Below are 8,293 nucleotides of genomic sequence, written 5' to 3'. Positions count from 1 at the left end.
CAACAGACCCACCTGGAGTTTCCTTCTGTATACCAAGAAGTAGGTAAGCAAGGATTGTTTTAAGAAACCATTTGCATTTTTTTTTTTTTTCCTAGAACAGATTCACCTGAGAAGGCTACGATCTTTGAAAGTTTGCCTTGGACAGCAACACAGAGAAGAATACAACTGGACGATTTTCCCATACCATACACAAAAATAAATTCAAAATTGATGAAAGACCTCAATGTGAAATAAGAAACCATCAAAATCCTGAAGGAGAACACAGTTAGCAACCTCTTTGACCTCAGCCAGAGCAACTTCTTACTAGACATATTTTTGGAAGCAAGGGAAACAAAAGCAAAAACGAACTATTGGGACTTCACCAAGATAAAATGTTTCTGCATAGTAAAGAAAACAATCAATAAAACTGAAAGACAACCTTTGGAATGAAAGAACACATTTGGAGAAGACATATCTAATTAAAGATTAATATCTAAAATCTACAAAGAATTTATCAAATTCAGCATCCACAAAACAAATAATCTAGTTAAGAAATGGACAGAAGACATGAATAGACATTTTCCCAAAGAAGATATCCAGAAGGCTAACAGACACACGAAAAGATGCTCAACATTGCTCATCATCAAGGAAGTGCAGATCAAAACCATGATGAGATACCACCTCACACCTGTCAGAATGGCTGAAATTAGGAACATAGGAAACAACAGGTGTTGCCAAGAATGTAGAGAAAGGGGAACCCTCTTACACTGTTGGTGGGAATGCAAACTTGTGCAGCCACTCTGGAAAACAGTATGGAGGTTCCTCCGAACGTTAAAAATAAGACTACTTATGGCCCAGCAATTTTACTATTAAGGATCTATCAAAAAGATACAAAAATAAAGATTTGAAGGTTCATGTGCACTCTGTTTATAGTTGCATTAACACCAATAGCCAAATTATGGAAAGAGCCCAAATGTCCATCACCTGATGAATGGATAAAGGAGAGGTGTTATATTTCGACTATGGAGTATTACTCAGCCATCAAAAAGAATGAATGAGCTTGCCATTTGCAGCAATGTGCATGGAGCTAGAATTTATTATGCTCAGCAAAGTAAGTCAGCCGGAAAGATAAATACCAAATGATTTCATTCATACTTTGAATTTAAGAAACAAAACAGGTAAACAGAGGGAAAAGTAAAATTAAAACAAAAAAAGAGAGAGGGAGGCAAACCATAAAAGATTTTTAACTATAGAGAACAAACTGAGGGTTGTTAGAAGGGAGGTGGGTAGGGGGATGGGCTATAAGAAGGGCACTTGTGAGAAGCACTGGGTGTTGCACATAATTGATGAAGCAATTAAAAAAAAAAAAAAGAAAAAAATAAAGAAAGTTTGCCTCTTACGCACCCTGAAGCATACATGGAGCATTGTTTCAGGTTGTCAAATCCTTCAAAGCACCACTAGGGAGCAGCTTGAAATGCTGATATAGATATTGAGGATGAAAATTATTTTACTGATTAAAAAAAGCCCTTTATTAAGTCAGGTGATAAAATGTTTCTTTTAACAAAATTGCAGAGGGAATCAACTGATCAACCTTCATACATTCTTTTCACGGATGACTTTGTGATTTTGCTATGTAATTCTGTTCAGTGAATATAGCGATGTTGCTATAATTAATTATTCTCCATTCCCATCTACTTTTTATATGAAAAAAATTGTAATGTCTATATCTAAGATGTGAGAAATAAACTGCCATTGATTATAAACTTTCTTTTATTTTTATTTTAAGATTTTATTTATTTATTTATTTTAAAGAGAGAGAGAGAGAGAGACAGGACATGCAAATGGGGGAAGGGGTAGAGGATAAGGGAGAGGGAGAAAGCAAATTTCAAGCAGACTTACTTAGTTAAGAGCCCAATGCAGGGTTTGACCCCAGACCATGAGATCATGACCGAACTGACACCAAGAGTGGGATGCTTAAGCCACTGAGCCACCCGGGTGCCCCATATATTTTCTCACTTTAACAATAAGTAGTATTTATCCATCCACATGTGAATCAAGAAGAAAAAATATCCAGAACATTAAGATATGCATTTACAATACTTTTTTCATTTAAATATTTTTGATGCAAACATCCAGTACATTGGTGTTTTGATCAATTCGTGTACTAATAATTTGGAACCTTTTTTGGGTCCTTGTGATCATAAAGAATGATGAAAAACTGTGATACATACTTTTTAGAAAAAAATATTTTGTTCGTTAGTAAGTGATTTTTATATTAAAGTTCTGAGGAGAAGTGAAAATATAGGTGTAAAGAAAGATATTACAAAGTTAAATTTCCAAACATTAAAGAATCATCTGTTCATCAATTTTTTAAAAGGATGGTACTAAGTAAAAAAAAAAAAAAAAAAAAATTGCTATAGTGTTAGATCCCATGAAACAGATTTATTTTAAAATACAGTATTTACAGTATTTCAGAAATTATGTTCTTTCTAGCTAATTAAGTTTATGAAAAAATCTTTAAAATGCCAACATGGTTATATACTAGGTTAATAGTATGTAAGTTTCCCAGTATTTTTAAACATTTTGTGAAAAAAAAAATTACATAATACTCATCCACACAATAGATGATCACTTGGCCTGGAGTGGTAATCATGAAGGTAGAGAGTAGTGGTTGTATTCGAAACAGATTTTGATGTTTGAACTAACAGGATTTTGTGATGGATTGAATATGGTTGTGGGGGGTGAGAGAGAGGGAGGAATTGATGTCCATTCCTTGGGATTTAGCTTGAACAACTGCTGGCATTTTTAACGAGACAGAATACTGCAGAGAGGCACTGGATGGTACCAAGGAATTAAGTTAAGTTTGAGGTGCTTATTTGACTTTCATGTAAAGATATCAAGTGCATTACACATAAGCCTAAAGCTCAGGAAAGATGTCTCTTCAACATAGTTAATTAGCACAAATTTTTGCATTCCAAGCCTTTATACCAGGACACTCACAATATGGAAGTTTTAACTACTGAATCAAATAAGTTAATCTCTTTGCCATCTTCTGTATGGCATGCATATATTGATTAAATACCAGAATAATTCAGGTACTGTAACTAAAATAGAGTGTTATAAAGGAGAGCTGGGAGAGATTATTGACTTTATTCACTATGGAACAAATGTGAAATGTAAATGGACTTACATATTTTGTTGGTGCTCTGAAAATTATTTCCATGTATCTATTCATAATGCATAGGCTTTTCCATTAATCTAACACTGGGCTATTAACTACAATATTCTGAAGGATGTAAATGTCTATTTTATATTTTGAGATTCCTTTAAGAAAAATAATTTAAAAATTAAGAATAGTAGCAAATACTTACTTATTATTTAAGATGGGAAAAAAAGGACAATAAACTAGACATGAAAAAATTGGCAAATATCACAACATAGCAAACTCCAAAAATAATGTGATTAATTTATTAATAAGCTTCAGGATGCAAGTGAATTATTTTTCTGAATTTGCTTATGATCAATAATTCTTACAAGTATATAAAATTAATCTGAATATAAGGGATATACAACACTTGATCTTAGCCAAAAGGCAGAGAAGCGATGAATATAAGGGATATACAGGAGCAATTCAGGTTTTTTAAAAAAAATTTACTTACATTTTAAAAGATTTTATTTATTTATTTGAGCAAGAGAAAGAGAGTGTGCATGTGGCAAAGAGAGCACAAGAGGGAAGGACGGGCAAGGGAAGAGAGAGAAGCAGACTCCTCACTGAGCAGGAAGCCCCATGCAAAGCTCCATCCCAGGACCCCAGGATCATAGCCTGAGCTTAACCAACTGAATCATGAAGGTGCCCCCAATTCAGGGTTTTTCAAGTTGCTTTCTCACTGTATCAAACAACATACTTGCATAACCAAATGAGTCTTATATTGCCTATACCTACCGTGACGAATACGTATAGGAAATTTGTCCCCATCACTTCCATTTTCTGGCTGTTCTGCTGTTCTAATCATAAGTTTGTGTGCAATTTCATCTGGAACCAGCAGACATTGCCAGGACAGGATGGGTCAGAGATGCTAGGGTGCTACGTGTTTTATGAAAAGGTCAAGACACACAAAACGTTACTTGCTCAGGAAGAGGCAAAAGTTGCTATTTGCAATTTTGCCACAGATCTGTTCGCAGCCAACACAGGAATTCTTATAGAATTTATTCAATGATATAGATTCTTATCAAAAAGGAAGAAAAAATATGAAGCCCTTATAATTATATATTATATATATAATTATGCATATAATTATATATATATAAATAATATATTATTTGTATTATCAAACATATTTCTGACTGAAGAGAAACTTTGACGAGGCACTGATGAGAATAAAATCTTCCACTTACAATTTTGAGTCTCCAGTGGAAAAGAAGAAATTTTCCACATATTTATTTCTGGCTGCATGCTTTTTAAATTTCTTGGTCCTCTGCTAGCCACACTATTTCTGGGGCAGAAAAATATAGGACATACATGGCAATATGACTTCTGGCCCTACAGTTTCATGTCAGAGGACTCAGGGCTCCACATAGATATCCCAGAAGCCCGTCTTACTTACCAGGCAGCCAGCAAGAACTTATGCAGGAACATGATTGTGAACCTCAGAAACACAATTGACCAAACTCAGTTTCCTCTTTGGTGGAGTGTCCCCAAGTGTCACTGCCACTCCAATGACACTGGACAAGAGAGGAGGGTGAAGTGGCAGGAGCACGGCAGCTTTGTTCTTCCGATATTTTTTTCTGCACTCTTGACAAAAACAGATAATGACATGAACATGTGGCTAGATGCCCTCTGACAGCTTGAAAGAGAAGTTCTTTGCCAGTGAGAGAGCCTGAAACTCATGTTTTATTAACTTCATTTTAAGTCCACTTCTGCCACAGACCAAAGAAACTGCTAGAAACACCGCAGTAGACACACACTCAGGAGTATGAGAAAAGTCGGCTCAATATTAAAAGTTCTTTTTTATTTTTTTCATGCAAGAAATAGGGACCTATTCTAAGGTATGCTTTCAAAAGGAAGTAATTCCCTCCTCTATGTTAGTTCTAGATGACTGAATGTTTCCACTTGGGCTGGACCAAGGCACAATCTTTATTGGCTTTACTCTTAAGAACCAAATTTTGGCATACTCGGAAAAATAAAAACATAATGAAAGTAATGCAAGAGATCAATGATTAAATTAATTTTGGAAATGGAACTAGACTATTTGGAACTGAGTCATTATTTTCTATACTTCAAAAATACCTAGAAATAAATGGGAAAATAAAGAATCATTTCTGAAAAACAAAGGAAAGAACAAACAAATAAGGGCTTATAGCTACTCACTATAGATCGGAACTCACTTTAATTGTATAATTTGGCATGGGGATAAGTCAATAATATTTAATTAATATTTATAAAGAAAAATGTGAAGAAGTTATATTAATAGTAACTAGTGTGTCCCTGTTCCTTTTACTAACTTACACGGGCTTTTTAACATTTTGTCTGCAATAATTTTAGCAAACATTTTTCATGGCTTATTTGCCTTTTATTTGTGATGTACTTTGATGCTCCAGAGTTTATCATTTTTTAAAAGATTTTATTTATTTGACAGAGAGAGAGATCACAAGTAGGCAGAGAGGCAGATAGAGAGAGAGAGGGAGAGAGAGAGAGGAGGAGGAAGCAGGCTCCCTGCTGAGCAGAGAGCCTGATGTAGGACTTGATCTAGGACCCTGAGATCATGACCTGAGCCAAAGGCAAAGGCTTAATCCACTGAGCCACCCAGGTGCCCCGAGTTTCTCATTTTTATATAGTCAAGTTTATCATACTCTTCCATTGCAGGTCTTTTTCTCCAGTACTTTCATGGTTATAAAGTTCTTCCTTACCCAGACTGAACTGCACAATTCAAATGACAGCTATTTTTATTTTGAACTTATATCTGTTCCTTAAAAAATCTAATTTACATTTAAAATTTTGAAAAGCTTAATTGAGTCTCTATTGTTGAGCAATTTAACTTTTCATTTCCCTTGTGTACTATTAGAACTTAAAAAAGAAAGAACTTGAATAAGCTTTCATATCCTTCTCTTGCTTTCTTATTCATGACTGTGTATAAAAATAATTTGAAATCCAGAACTTTGTTGTTATTCAATTACTAATATTTGGTTACCACTTATGCCATTTTGTTCCATAAATATATGTCAATAGTTGGCTAATTCTGTGTCGGTATATGATACTGGTTTGGGTAACTCAATATTTCACTGAATTTTGTGTTTCCAGCAAGTCTACATAAAACTCCAATTTCTTTATGCTTAAATTTTTAATTCATGAGTTTTATTTTAATAAGGAGAACTATAGGTATGAGTACTTTTTGGGAGAAATATACATGCATGACATATTTTCTACGTAAAACCTGAGAAGTTTATTATTCTTCCTTAACAGCTAAGTTTGTCACTTGGCCTTAGAATCCTTGTGTCACAAACACATTCTCTTAAAGTTTACAGATGTGATTCTACAGAAGTTACCACCTTGTGTTGCCATGTGAAGAAGACATTTGAGATCTACTTATTTATTACATGAGCACTTTCATCGTTTTTGTTGTGTTGGAATTTGTTTTGCTGGGACTTTTGGATGTGAGGAGTTTGAATTTGGAAACACAGAGGGTCTGACAACTTAACAGGAGTAAACCCAGTGGATATTTGGGTTGACACCTGTTTGTGATGAGCTGAGGAATGAATCACAAGTATGGAAATAAAAACAGAGTTTAGGCAAATGTATCAAACAGGTTGACAGTGAGATGGGAACATGGGCCATTTGAAAGAGGCCTTCGAGTTCAAGAATTGGAAGTAAAGGTAATATGTTTCGCTAATTAGGATTACCCATTGGAGAAGGTGCATCTGATAATAGGAGAGAGAGAGAGAGATAAGACAACAGCAGTACTGGAGAAAGGAAATAGTCTTGGGATCTAGAATGCAAAACAAATAACTCATAGTTCACAAGAGGATACTTCCTCTGTTGTACGGAGACTAAAGAAGAAACGCCGTCAGTGACTATGGTTAGAGGCGGGAAGATGAGCGGCTTGCATTTGATGACTTCTCTCTTCCTCTGTGAAATGTGAACTTTGGTCATTAGTTGAGAAAAAAATGGAGAAAGAAGTGGTAAAGGTTTGAACAGCAAGAAGAAGGTGTGAAAACATCTTCTTGGAAAATGAGGAAAATCCAGTTAAAGAAACAGAAGAATTGTTTGAAGCAATATATTCAAGTGTAAAAATGTCCATTTAGTTCTGTTTGTTATATAATTACAAATGTACATTTTCTTCTTTCGCAATGAATGTCGTTTATATGTGTGAATAGCATATGCTTAGTATATGCACTGCCAATTTAAAGACAGTCATATTTGACTCTGATTATATGGTTTATCAGTATCAGAATAGTAGTGATGGAAAATAAAAAATGTGAAACAGACCAAGTGCCCTCTGGGAATTCTAACATTGTATGAGGTTCTCTGTTCTGATTTATTCATGAGATTCCAAGATTTATCATAAAGCCTCTCACCTGGTAGACATTTGACATGTCACAAATTCTTTTCTTCAAAGCCCAGTCTGATAGACTTTCTACAGGACTAGAATACTTTTTACCTCTGTGCATTTTAAGAGATAGGAAATTAGTGAGTATATATAAGATTCTTGATTTTTAGTTGATGATGAAATTGAATTTATAGTAACAAAATACATATTTTTAAAGTTCTAGCTTCCAATAGTGAAGGAGATATTGACTATACTTGTTCATTCTTCTGTTTTATTGAAAATGAAAATTCCTTCAGCCTCAAGTCTAACAAAAGTAAAAATTATGATAGTAAGACCATCCCCAAATTAATATTTTTATAGAAGATACGATCTTTTTTAATAAAGCACTAGAGATCTAAAATTTAATACTTTTGGTGAAAATTATAAGTAGACAAATGACTATAATACACCAAATATTTTAAGGAGATAGAAGAATGCATTTTTATAGATGAAAAACTATGAAATACAATGACTATGCCCCAAATCTGCGATGTTTTCAATCAGATCCACATGAATACATTGGAACTGCAAGTTTTATAGTAACTCTCCAAGTTATGTAAATAACTCTCCTAGGCTACCTAGAGTAGACAAAACACAAAGAAAACACATTTGAAATGATTTTATTAAAAACTATACACCAAGATCCTATAAAAGCTGTAACTGTAACTTTATTGACTGCATCAATTTGAGATTACAACATCTTCTTTAACATTTCTGAAAATGGATGGCAT

General features: G+C 34.1%; 1 pseudogene; it reads right to left on the bottom strand.

Annotated features, from left to right (window-relative positions):
• Positions 1 to 3,465: 3,465 nt before the first annotated feature.
• LOC116585319 lies at positions 3,466 to 3,584 on the bottom strand (annotated as a pseudogene).
• Between the last annotated feature and the right edge of the window lie 4,709 nt (positions 3,585 to 8,293).

This window comes from Mustela erminea, chromosome 2 (assembly GCF_009829155.1).
Source record: "Mustela erminea isolate mMusErm1 chromosome 2, mMusErm1.Pri, whole genome shotgun sequence".
NCBI lineage: Eukaryota > Metazoa > Chordata > Mammalia > Carnivora > Mustelidae > Mustela > Mustela erminea.
This window is presented reverse-complemented; position numbering and strand designations above follow the sequence as displayed.